The sequence below is a fragment of the Aptenodytes patagonicus genome, chromosome 10 (genome assembly GCF_965638725.1).
Source record: "Aptenodytes patagonicus chromosome 10, bAptPat1.pri.cur, whole genome shotgun sequence".
NCBI lineage: Eukaryota > Metazoa > Chordata > Aves > Sphenisciformes > Spheniscidae > Aptenodytes > Aptenodytes patagonicus.
Window position 1 is genome coordinate 6,400,617 of NC_134958.1, and position 12,024 is coordinate 6,412,640.

At 66.3% G+C, this 12,024-nt stretch overlaps 1 long non-coding RNA gene across 1 annotated transcript in view; it reads right to left on the reverse strand.

The window, feature by feature from the left end:
* The window catches only part of LOC143164891 (uncharacterized), a 36,137-nt gene extending 34,650 nt beyond the window's left edge, over window positions 1–1,487 (reverse strand). The window contains exon 1 of the long non-coding RNA XR_012996160.1: window positions 1,247–1,487. This is a non-coding gene — a long non-coding RNA (uncharacterized LOC143164891). The remainder of the gene's footprint in view (window positions 1–1,246) is intronic.
* Window positions 1,488–12,024: the final 10,537 nt, after the last annotated feature.

A 12,024-nucleotide genomic window follows, 5' to 3' on the forward strand; every position in this document is an offset into this window, starting at 1 on the left:
GCAGCATCTTCCCCCCCGCCCTCCCCATCTCCTGCAGCATCACCCGGGGGACAGAGAGCCGGCAAACAGCCCACTCGCAACCCCAGCCACCAGAAGCTTTTTTTCTCTGCAGCCTCCCCGGAGCTGTCACGGCCCGCGTGGGTTCGCGGCAGCGCGGGGATCATCCCTGAGGGATCCAGCGCCGGGCGAGGGGCTGGCGGTGGTGCCCCACGCCCTGCCCCAGGGTGCCGGGGGGGGGGGCCCGGGGGACCCCGGCCCCGGACAGGGGCGCTCGCCCCACGCCAGCTGGGAAAACGTGCCGGGGAGGCTCGGCGGAGAGCGCGGTGCTTTGTGTCGCCATGGGAACGGAATGCAGATTTGCCAAGTGCTTTTCTTTCTTTCTTTCTTTCTTTCTTTCTTTCTTTCTTTCTTTTCTTTCTTTCTTTCTTTCCTCCCTTCTTTTCTTTCCTTCTTTCCTTCTTTTCTTTCCTTCTTCCTTTTCTTTCCTTTTCTTTCCTTCTTCCTTTTCTTTCCTTTTCTTTCCTTCTTTCTTTTCTTTCTTTTCTTCTTTCCTTTCTTTCTTTCCTTTCTTTCTTTTCTTTCCTTTCCTTTCTTTCTTTCCTTTTTTTTTTTTTTATATTATTTGGCAGACATTGTAATACATATTATGTTTCAACTTCTGGGGCTTGCAGCGGAGGTGAGGGAGGCTTTGTGCCTTGCCAACCGCTCGGCTTCCGAAGAAGCCTCAAGGCCGGCGGCTGCACGCCGGAGGGGTGCACCCAGCAGCAGGACCCCTTCCCTGGGCATCCCCCTCCCCGGAGATCCCCCCTCCAGCTACGGACAAAAGCAACAGCCACCGCACAAGTGATCACGTTACCACCAACTTGACCTTCCAAAGGGAGGCCAGGATCAAACCCAAAGCCGAAAAAATAAAGAAAGAGGAAGGGAGAGAGGAGAAAAAGGAAAACATCCAAAAGCCGGGGTTTTTCGAGGTCTGACCCGCAGGCTGGGGCGGGGGAGGATTTATTTGGGGAGGGCGCTCGCCCCCTCCATCCTCCCGGAGCCGTGACACCCCGCAGCCTAGGAGTGAATTTCGAGGTGCGCTCAACCGAGTGTTAAACCCCGGATTTCTTCGGCAATGAAAGCATTCGCGCCGGGCTCGCCTCCCTTTCCCCGGCCCTCCCGTCCGCTGCCGCGGAGCCCCGGGCTGCCGCTGCCCGCTGCCCGGAGCGGCCCGACGGGGAGGGCGCGGAGCCGCAGCCCTTACCTGGAGCCCCGAGGGCGGCGGGTCGGGTCGCCTCTGCACCGCCGGTCCTGGCGCGGCCGCTTCCCCCGGGCGAGCAGGTCTGGAAGTCATTTCTACTTTCGGTTATCTAGCTTTATGATGGCTCCACAACACTCATACAGCTAGATAACCAAAGACAGAAACATCCCTCCGTCGGGGATGCCGTCCGTCCGTCCGTCCGTCCGTCCGCTCCAGGGTGCGGGCACGGCCGGGGCAGGGCGGCCGGGAGCTGCCACCGGGAACCACACACACACACACACATAAAAATTAAAAAAAAAAAAAAAAAAAAAAAAAGAAAAAAGAAATAGAGAAAAAGATAAATACGAGGCGGAGAGGACGAGCCGGGGCCGAGCCACGGGCGCACGGCAGAGCTGCGGGGCTGCCGCGGGGGCTCGGGGCGGGCTGCGGAGAGCCGAGCCGAGCCGAGCCGAGCCGAGCCGTACCGAGCCGGGCGGTGCCGAGCGGGGCCGCAGCGAGCCGAGCGGGGCCGAGCGGGGCCGTGCCCAGCCCGCCGCGGTACCGGCCGGGCCGAGCGGCACTCGCGCTCCCGCCCCGCTGCCCAACTTCTACTCCCCTCGCACGGTAATCGCCCCCTTTGGGAAGTGACGTCACGCCGCGCACAGCCAATCCCCGACCCCGCATTTAAATCAGCGCCCCCTTTCCCGCGCTTTCCACACCCGGCCCGACCGGCGGAGAGCGGCGGGTCGCGCCGCGCCCCCGCGGCTGGACGGGGCGGGCGGGACGGGGCGGACCGGCGCGGTGCGGCACCGGGCGGGACCGACACCCGCCCCCCCCCCCCCCCCCCTCCCCCGGAGCCGCGGCACCGGCCTCCCTCCGCCCGCCGTGCCGCGCCTCCCGGCCTGTGCTGGAGGGGCTGAGCCGCGGGTCGCTCTGAGCCCCCCCCCCCCCGCCTCCCGCCTCCTCCCGCCCCGCCGTGCCCCCGGGGCAGCCCCGCTGGGCCGGCAGCGAGAGGGGAGAGGCGAGCAGCGCCCCTGCACGGCCCGCCGCGGGGGGACGCACCTGCAACTAACTTCCCTCTCCCTGCCCTCGGCGCTCCCTTCTCTCCCTTTCCTTCCCCTCTCCCCTTCTTTCCCCTCTCCCCTTCCTTCCTCTCTCCCTTTCTCTTCTCCCCTTCCCCGGCCTTTCCTTTTCCCCCTCCTTTTCCCTTTCCGTCCATTTTCCTTCCCTTCTCTCGACCCCTTTCCTTCTGCCTTTCCCCCGTCCCCACCGCGCCATGCCCCCCCCCCCATCCAGCGCACCCCTTTCACACCTTCTCCTCCCCCAGCAGCGCCCGCCCCGTCCGGCCTCTGCACCCCGGGGGCAGCCCGAAGGGCCCCTTTCCCCGCAGCCAGGCGGGGGGCCCGCCCGTCCCGAGACGCACCCGGGGGCTGGGGACGGACCCGCCATCCCGCACCGATCCTCTCTGCTCCCCTTTCCCCCTTATTTTAATTATTTCCCCTCCAGGTTTTGCTATTTCCCGCGAAGGTTCTTAACGCGATACGCGTCTAGCGACGAATCCGGCACGTAGAAATAATAATAACAGCAGCAACAATAATAATAATAAAATGCCAGGAGGTAAATACGATTATCTGGGGTGCTTATCTGACCTACTCCGCACTAAAAAAAACCCAAACAAATATTAAAAATAAAAATTGTAATCCCTCGCCGCTTCTAAACATCGCCTTCCTTTAAATCCGAGGCGAGGGTAAAACGTGACCTGCTGCAAAACGAGGGATCCGCGAAACGAAGCGATCGCGGCGGGAGCGGCCGCGGCTGAGCGCAGTCTGCCGGTCCTGCCGGCTCCGGCTCTCGCCGAGCTCCGCTCGGGTTATTTATTTCTCCCTCGCCTCGCCTCGCCTCGCCTCCCCCCTCCCCGCCATCCCCTTAAAAAAAAAAATAAAAAAAATAAATAATAAAATAAATAAATAAAATCTACCAGCTCAATTAGGCTAAAAGCTAAAGGATCAGCGCTGCCAGCCCCGCTGCGAGCCGGCGCTGCTCCTGGCGACCAGGCGAGCCCGGCCGCCCTGCCCGGCTCCCGGTAACCGCCGGTTCCCTTCCGCCTCCTGCCTAACGAGAAACGGGCCCGGGGGTGCCCCGGCCGCCCCGACGGGGCTGCAGAGGATGGGGAGAAATCGCTGCTCTGTCCCCAGCCCCTCGGTGCCTTCCCCGCGGCCCCGAGCCGCTCGGGAGGGGGCTTGGCCGGGGTTTATTTTATCTGCCCCGGAGAGAGGGGGGAGAAAAAAAATGCCACGAATCGGATCTCGGTAATTTTCCGGCCCTGAATTTTCTCCTAATTTATCGCTGTCGCTGTTAGGGTGATCGCTGCCGGTATGCTCCCCGGCTGGGGCGGGGGAAGGCGCCCGCCGGCCCCGCCGCCTCCCAGAGGCAGCCCGGGAGTGCGGGGCCGACGGGGCCGAGCGGACACGGGGAGACGGGGGGCTCGCCTGGGCCACGGCCCGGCCTCAGTTTCCCCCCACGGGGGGAGGCCCCGTTACTCACCGCGGGGCCCCGGCGGCGGGGAGCAGCGTGGGGCGCCGCCGGCCGCCTCCCCCGCTCCCGGGGCCGTGCCGGCGGCGATGCGGTCCCGCTCCAGCCCCGCCGTCCCCGCGGCGGCGGCGAAGGGGCCCGAGCGGGCAGAGGCAGCCCCGCCAAGCCGCAGCTCTGCCCGGCTGCCGCCGTGCGAGGTCTCCCGCCCGCCGTGCCGAGCCCCCGGGGCCGCCGTGTCGCTGGGGCGAGGACGCTGCGGATGAGGCGCCGCACCCCGCCGGGCTGCTCGGGGCTGGGGACGGGGTCCCCCCTCTCCGCCGGGCAAAGGAGGCGATTTTCTTGGCAGAAATATATATATTTTTTTTTTCCCCCTGCTCCTTTTCGGCAATGCCTTGCTCTGCTCGGAGCCCTCGCCTCGATCCGCTCCGTGCAGGCGGAGCCCCCGCACCTGGGAGAAAATCGCACCTTGCGCTTGGGGTATTTTGGTTTTGTTTTTAGGCTTTGGGGTTTTTTTTTGTTATTTTGCTTTTTGGGGGGTTAGGCTTGGTTTGGTTTTTTGGCGCGATTTAAGCAGGGTACGTACAAAATGGCTCCTTGGCACAGCGCAAAGCACCAGCGAGCAGCCTGGGGAGGGATCGGCGGGGGCTGCCCGGGCTCCGGCGGCCGCAGCGGGCAGCGCCCGGAGGCAGCCCGCGTCCTGCCTCACCTGGGCCGCCCACGGGGGGCCGTGGGGACCGTGGGACACCGTCCTTCCCCTGCACGCGCCCGCGCACCACGTCGGGCGGCCCGACGGGACGGGGAGGGGCGGCGGTGCCGGCGCGGCTCTGGCCATGGTGCTGCACCGCCCGCCGGCCCCGGCGCGCCCGCGGACCTTCCGCACCCACCCGCGGGTGGCGCGGTCCCCGCTGCCCGCTCCCTCCTCGGGTGACCCCGGCGCCGGGCAGGGCGGGCGGCCCCGCCGGCCGCACCTCGGAAGAGCCCCGCTGCCCGGCGCCCGCCCGGTCACCGGGCCGTCCCTGAATTATTTAACGCGATCGCTCTGTAACGAGTCCGCTGCCTTCCCCTCCTCTACGTCCTGCACGTCTGACGTCACTTTTCTTTAATTAGGAGAAGTTATTTTTAGCCAACCTGGAGTAACCCCCCGCGCCTCGCCGCCTTGAGCTGCACCTTCTCTTAATTGTTTGGGGGGTTTTGGTTTTTTGGGGGTTTTTTGGGTTGGTTTTTTTTTTTGCTTTTCCTCCCACAGTCGGGGCTTCGCCGGCTTCGCCCAGAAGCGGCAGCTCCCGACGGGCGTGAAGGAAACGCGTTGCTTTGTTTAGCAATTAAAAGCCGCCTCTGAGCAAGTCCCGGCGCTGAAAAGGCAAAGCAGCGGCGTCCCAGCCCCCGGTTGCTCTTTTTTCTCTCCGGCCGTCGGGGGCCGGGACCCAGGCGGGGACGGTCCCGGACCCTCCTCGCTCGGCGGGGCGAGGTGCTGCCCGGCCGGGGGCCGGGGGTTGGAGGCACGTCGAGGGGATCCGGCCAGGTGCAGGCTCTCAGGCCACCTGCACTGCTATGATTCGGGTTTCCTTAAGGCTGAGGCCTAAAATGTGTTTCACTTCCAGGGAGATACGGGAAAAAAAACAAAGCAAAACAAACAAACAAACAAAAAAAAACCAACCCCCAAACCCCAAGGAAATAAGCGTTCGCGGGAAGGGAGGGAGCAGAAGGGAAGAACGAACGGGAGAAAAAAATGGGAAAAGCAAAAAATAAAAGAAAACAAAAAAAAGAAAGAAAGAAAAATAAGAAAAAAGGATGAAATAAAATAAAATATTTTTTTTAAAAACCAAAGAAAAGAGATGCAGCAAATGAAAAATAAAATAAATCCTCCAGCACCAGAAGCCGGTGGCAGATCGGGGCACGGGCAGCGGCGGCCCCGCTGCTGCTCCTCGGCGGTAAATCCGAGCAGGGGAGCGGGGCGCCCCGGTGCCCCCCGCCCCCCCCGCGCGAAACGAGGCCCCGCAGCAGCCCCCGCTGCACCGGGAGGAAGAACTTCCCCGGGAGCCCGGGATTTCTCCCGCGGCCTAAAGCCTGGGTGCCCCCGGGAGGCTCGGCCTCGTCCAGGCGTTTTGTCCGGTGCCGCCCCTCCTGCCGGCGAGCGAGGACGTTTGGGGGCAACTCGGCACCCCCCCGGCAGCGCTCGGCCCCGACTCCCCGCCGCCCCGTCGGGGCTCAGCCCGCCCCAGGTCCTGCTGCCGAGCTGCAACGTCCCGGGCAGCCGGGGAGAGGCTGCCGGAGCAAACGCGTCCCCGGCAGCAAAAGGTCCCCCGTGTCCCCCGCTCGTCCCCCGCGACGGGTAGGCCGGGGCCGGGGAGCAGCGCGGGGCGGTCCCAGTCCCGGGTGGTGCCGGCACCTGGAGGCGCCCGACTTCCCGGCGGGGACCGGCCCAACTTCGTCTCCCCCCCCCCCCCGCCTCCCTCCCTGCCTGCCTCCCTCCTCCCCCCCCCCCCGGCAGCCGGTGTGACACCCCCCACCCCCCCCCCCCGCCCCGGGGAAAAGTCCCCCCGCGCCCTCCCGCCTCCCCGGGGCCGCCCCGCCGAGGCGGCGATGCCCGGTCGCGACACTCACTCTTGCAGCCGTGCCGAAGGCAGGACAGCGGTTCCCGGGCGAAACGGGCGGCGGTGGCCGCCACCCACCCCCCCGCCCCGGGCGGGCGGGCGGGCGGGCGGCAGCGGGGCGGGCAGGGCTGCCCCCGGCCGAGCAGCGGCCCCCGCGGCCCCCAGCCCCGGGCGCGGGCCGGCGGGGGCGGCTCTACCCGGGCTCCTCGCGTCTTCCCGGCTGCTGCCGGTGCCGGCTCTGGTTGCTGGCCAGGAGCTGCCGCCGCCGGCAGGCTCTGCCCGCACTGACGTCAGCCCGGCAGCCTCCTATTCACTCCAACCATGGCGGAGAGGAGGAGGAGGAGGAGGAGGAGGGAGAGGGGGAGGGGAGGAGGCGGGGGGAGGGAGGGGGAGAGGAGGAGGACGGGAGGAAGGCGGCGGTGGCGGCGGGGGTTGGTGGCTGGCAGGCTCCGCCGAGCAGAAAGCGCAGCCCCTCCGCCTCACCCCTTAATTACCCCCCGGGGATGGGGCTGCGCGGGGGAGAGGGGCCGTGTGTGTCCCCCCCCCACACCCCCCGGCGACACCCTCTGCCGCCCGCTCCCGCGGGGCCGCCGCCCCTCACCTGGGCGCCCCGTCGCATCGCCGGCCACCCCGCTCTGCCTCCCGGTGCTTCTCCGGGGGGAGAGCCGGGGCCGGGCCCCCCGCCCCGCAGCCCGGGAACCCCCTCGGCGGTGTCCCCGTTCCCTCGAGGAACGGGCCCCCCGCCACGGCGAGCAGGGAAAGGGCTGCAGCCGTCCCCTGCCCTCCGCTGCTCCGGGCAGCTCCCCACCGCCCCCCGGCCGCCGCCCCCGGCTCCCCCGCCGCGGCACGGCCCGGCGCGGCCCGGCACGGCCCCGCGCCACTGTCCAAATGCTGAACGTCCCCGCGGCTCCCGGGCACGGCCCGGCACGGCCCGACACGGCACGGCACGGCCCGCCTGCGGCCGTCGGGCAGAGCCGGGGAACCGGCTGCCCCGGGCTGCGGACCCGGCCCTGGAAGTGGGGGGGTCCTTCCTGCAGCCGGGCCGGGCCGGGCCGGGCCATCCCCGCCCCGACGGTCAGGCCGAACCCCGGAGACCGGTTCGCCCCGACAGCCGCAGCGCAGCTCCCGGCGGCCGCAGCGAGCCGGAACGGGGGCGCGGGCACGGCAGGTACCGCCGGCGCTTCCCTCCGCCGCTCCCCCTCCGTTTCTATCTTCCTTATCTTCTTTCTAGAATTACACACGTATTGCATCGCCTGCAGCCTTTGCAGTAAGGCAAAAAAAGCCCCCCAACCCCCCCCCCCCCAAACCCCCCCCCCCCCCAACCCCTCCTGGCACACCTTTACTCGGCTTCCGACCTCTCCTCCTCTTCCTTCCTGCGTTTAACCTGGCTCCTATCTTTTTTATCTCCGATTCACTCCACCGATGCCCCGGAGCGGCTCTGGGGAGTCTCTCGCCGCCCCGATGAATACACAGGGATCCCCAGACAGGTTTTCTATGTAGGAAAAAATAAACCGATCGAGCCCGAGAGATCTGCAACAGCCGAACACGCCGCCTCGCCTTTACATTCCTGTTTTTAAATTCCCCCGTTATTTCCCTTTTTGCGTCTGCGAGTTGCCACGAAAGGAAATATAACCCCAAATGCCACCGCCAGCAGAAACCGGAGCTCGTTGCCAAATTCCGTAGTATTTTATTTTAAAAGCAATTAAGTAACACCATTAAAAAAAAAAAAAGGCAAAAAAAAAAAAAAAAGCGTCTTCTCCTCTTCCCGGGGAGTGTAAGAAATCCTTTTGCTCACCCAGAGTCGAAAACCTAATGGCATTGTCGTTAAACACGAAAAGGAGAATATTAAGAAATTGCAACACTCCCTCCCGAGCGCTCCCCCCCCCCCCCAGTTTATTTGCCCTAATAATTAATTCACAAGAGCTTAACTTCGGTGTAACCCTGGCGGTCTTTTCATTAAAAAATCCCCGCGTTTCCTATTGAATTAGCTCTGCTCCATTGTCGCTGAAATGAAGACGCCAAACCAACTTTTACCCTGAGCATTTTCTCACCAGCCCAAAGAAAAGTCTCTCTCCTTTTTCTTTTATCCGATTTTTTTTTCTTTTTCTTTTTTTTTCTTTCTCTCTCTCTCTCTCTCTTTTTTTTTTTTTTTTTTTAATTCAAGCACCCAGGCGATGGACGTGTCCTGCAATTTAACTACTTTCAAATTCTTTGTTCGGGTCCCACCGGGGCTCTATTGTCACCCTATTGAGAGAGCTTATTGCCAAGTCAAGCCTGAGCGAATTGAGACACACACGGCAGGAGCCCCGGGGGCTGGGAGAGGGCTCCGTGGGCTGCTCCGCCCGGGGGGACCCCGGCCCGGCCCCGAGGGAGCGGGCAGGGCGCGGGGCAGGGGCTGCCTCCAGCCCCCGGGCCGGGATAACCGGCACCGATTTCCCCAGGAGCCGCAGCCGCCAAAGCAACCCCGGCCCCGCAGCGCCCGCAGGAGCCCGGCCCGGGGGGTTGGGGAATGGGGCAGCCCCGGGCCTGGGTACCCCCCAGGATCGGGCTCCTTTGCACCCCCAAAGCATCCCCGCTCCCCGCCGCAGCGCCGGCGTCGCCCGTGCCAGCAGCTCCCGGGCTCCGGTACCACCGTTGAGGGCAGGAGGGGGACTTACCTCGGATGCCCGCGGTGCCGCCAGCCTCCCTCCCTCGCCGGTTCTCCCTTAACCCCGAAAAAGAGGGTCCTCCCCCCGCCCCCCCCCATCCCACCCCCGACCCCTCCACCTCGGAGCCGGCTCCCGCCTGCCTCCCCTCGCCCTCTCCATCGCTCACTTTCGGAGCTCCGGGGCTCGTCTCCCGAGCAGGAAAATAGCGGGATGTGGGGGGCTGCTTTTCTTTTCCCTTTTCGTCCCCCCCTCCCCTTCTGGTTCCTCCTCCCCCCCCCCCCCCAGCTTGGAAAAGGGGGTGCGAGCTGGAAAAGGGGGGTACGAGCTGCAGGGAAGTGTTAATTCAGGAGAAAAAAAAGCTGGAAGAGCGGTGCTGGGCACGGATTCCCACGTAAGCCCGTACGTCACCTATAAAAATTGCCCGTTTCTCCCTTTTCTTGGCTCCCGGGGGGAGGGGGGGGCGGCTGAGATACCCCTGCCTGCGGAGGGGGGTTAAAACCCCGTTAAAACCGGCACCCCGTTAAAACACACTTCCTCCAGCCGGGAGGGGAAGGCAGAGCCGGGGGATGCTGGAGGGCAGGGGCCGCTTCTCCGCATTCCACCCCCCCACCCCCCCAGCGAGGTGAGGTTTGGCTGCCCCCTGCACCCCCAAAACACCCGCCCGGAGCCATCCCCAGCCTCTCGATGCCAGGGGGCGATGGGGGTTTACGGGGTCCCACGCCGGTCGCACCGGGAGGGCCGCGGCGGGGAGGGGGGGGGGGGGCGGCCGCCCCCCCCCCCTCCCCGCCGCGGCCCTCCCGGTGCGACCGGCGGCCTCTCCGTCGTGCCCCGGGGGAAGAGGAAGCCCTTGACCCCTGGCCCCGGGGGCAACGGGGTTAAACAAAGTCCCACCGCCCCATTATCCGACCGACAGCATCGAGCCCCCGGCAGGGAGCGGGGTCTCCGGGGGGGGGGGGGGGGCGGTCTCCCACCGCCCGTACCCGGCCCCGACGGGGCGCACCGGGACGGGGATGCTTCCCCGACAGACAGACAGACAGACAAAGAGCCTGGGGGGGGGGAAAGACGCTACACACCCCGTCCCGACTTATGCATCGCAACCAGCCCTGCTGAAACAGCGGATTTGGGGGTTTATTTCGGGTTTTTTAGGTGGTGATTTTTGTTTGTAGCGGTGCCGCGCCTTGCCGAACCTCCCTGCCCGCACCCGGGCGAGCTGCAGGCGGCCCCGGCCCGGTCCTGCCTGCGGGTAAAGCAACGGGGCTTGTTGTCACCGACCCTCCCCGCAGCGCTGCCGCCCGGGAGAGCTTCAGAAATTAAGCGGGGAGAATAATTTCGAGAAGAATTTATTTTTTTTTTCCCGCTTGCGGGGGGAGGGATTTTTTCGGTGGGGCGGGTTCGGATTTTTTTTTTTTTAATTTATTTTTTTGCGACCACGATAAAAATAAGTAGATGAAAGACCCCAAATGAGAGGAGATCGGCGTTAACATAATGCATAGGAGGGGAGAACAAGTGCCCCGCACCCGGGTCCTTCCTCAGAGCCACCCCTTAGCAGGGGGTCCCCAAACACTTCCCTGCTTCGCCCCAGGGCAGCTCACGGCTCTTCCCTCCCGCCCAGAGCACCCGCAGTCCCGGAGCATCCCTCCCCGCCGGCTCCGCACCCCCAGCTCCCCGCCGTGCCCGCGGAAGGACCGGGAAACCTCAAGCCCCCGGTACAGGGCGGGGGCTGAGCACGGGCATCCCCCGTGGGGCCGGATCCTGCCGGGCGAAAGCACCGGGTACCTTCCGCTGCTGGGGTGAAACAGGGTGAAGCACTGCCCACCCCCCATCGGATGCCATGCTGGGGGGTATTTGGGGGGGCACCGGGGGGGCTGTGAAATGCATTCAAAGCCGCAGAAAACAGCATCGGAGGGGGGGCGCGTTCCTCACCCCCATGCTGGTGCAGCCGTTTTGGACAGGAGGGGACATAGCTGCCCCCCCCTTCAATCCCGCACCCCCGGGGCCGCACAGCTCCCTCTCCTCGGGGGTGCGGGATTGAGGGGGGGGGGGCGCACCCCGGGTTTGGAGCTCCGCAGGGGCCGGGAGAGGCAATGGGGGGCGGGTTTACGGTGCCCGTTGCCCCCTGCCCGGTGCCCCAGCGGGAGAGCGGAGCGGGACGGGCCCGGAGCGGTACCCCCGCCCCGACGGCTCCGGCCCCGTGGGAACCGGCCGGGTTCGGTCGGCAGCGGCGGGGCCGCAGCGCCACCTGGCGGCGCGGCGCGGCGCAGCACGGCACGGCTCGGTGTGGCACGGCACGGCACGGCACGGCACGGCACGGCACGGCACGGCTCGGTCTGGCACGGCACGGCACGGCTCGGTCTGGCGCGGCTCGGGCACGGCACCCAACAATGCCGAGGCCAGGTCGGTCTCTGCCAGGAGCCACCTTCCCGGCCAGAAGAGCCCTTACGGGGGGGGCAGGGAGCCTGCACCCGCCCGCCCTGACCCCGGCACCTCCTGAGCCCCTTCCCCTGCACCCTCCGGCCGCTCCCCTGCGCTCCGTGGTCACCCCGGCCTCTCCAGCCTCCTCGCTGGCCCAGCTGTCCCCACCCGCGTCCCACGCCCCAGCAGCGAGGACTCCCGGTGTCCCCGCATGCGCCCGACGCCCAGCTCTCGCCTGGGCGGCCGCACACCAGCCGCTCCGCCCGGGCTGGGCGAGGGGACCCTGAACCCCGCCGCTCGTTCCAAGCCGCCCTTGAGGCCTCGGAGCTTTAAGGCGTGAGGTTTCGGGGCGCGGGTGGGTGCCCCGGCTCCTGGCGAGCTCTGCCGCCGGGCCGTAAGGAGCCCCATAAACGCCTGTACGCGAACGCGGGGGTGGCTGCGGGGCGGCGGGGTGACGGGGAGCGGGATGGCGGCTGCTGGCCCTGCCACCCCGCAGCCTGACCTCCCCCGGGAGCCCCGGGGCTGGGATGGAGCGTGTGCGCCCGCAGGACCAGGGTGACACCGTGCCGGCCCCCCTCTCCGCCAGCGGGGCTGGTCTCCCCGCCTGTCCCCGTGC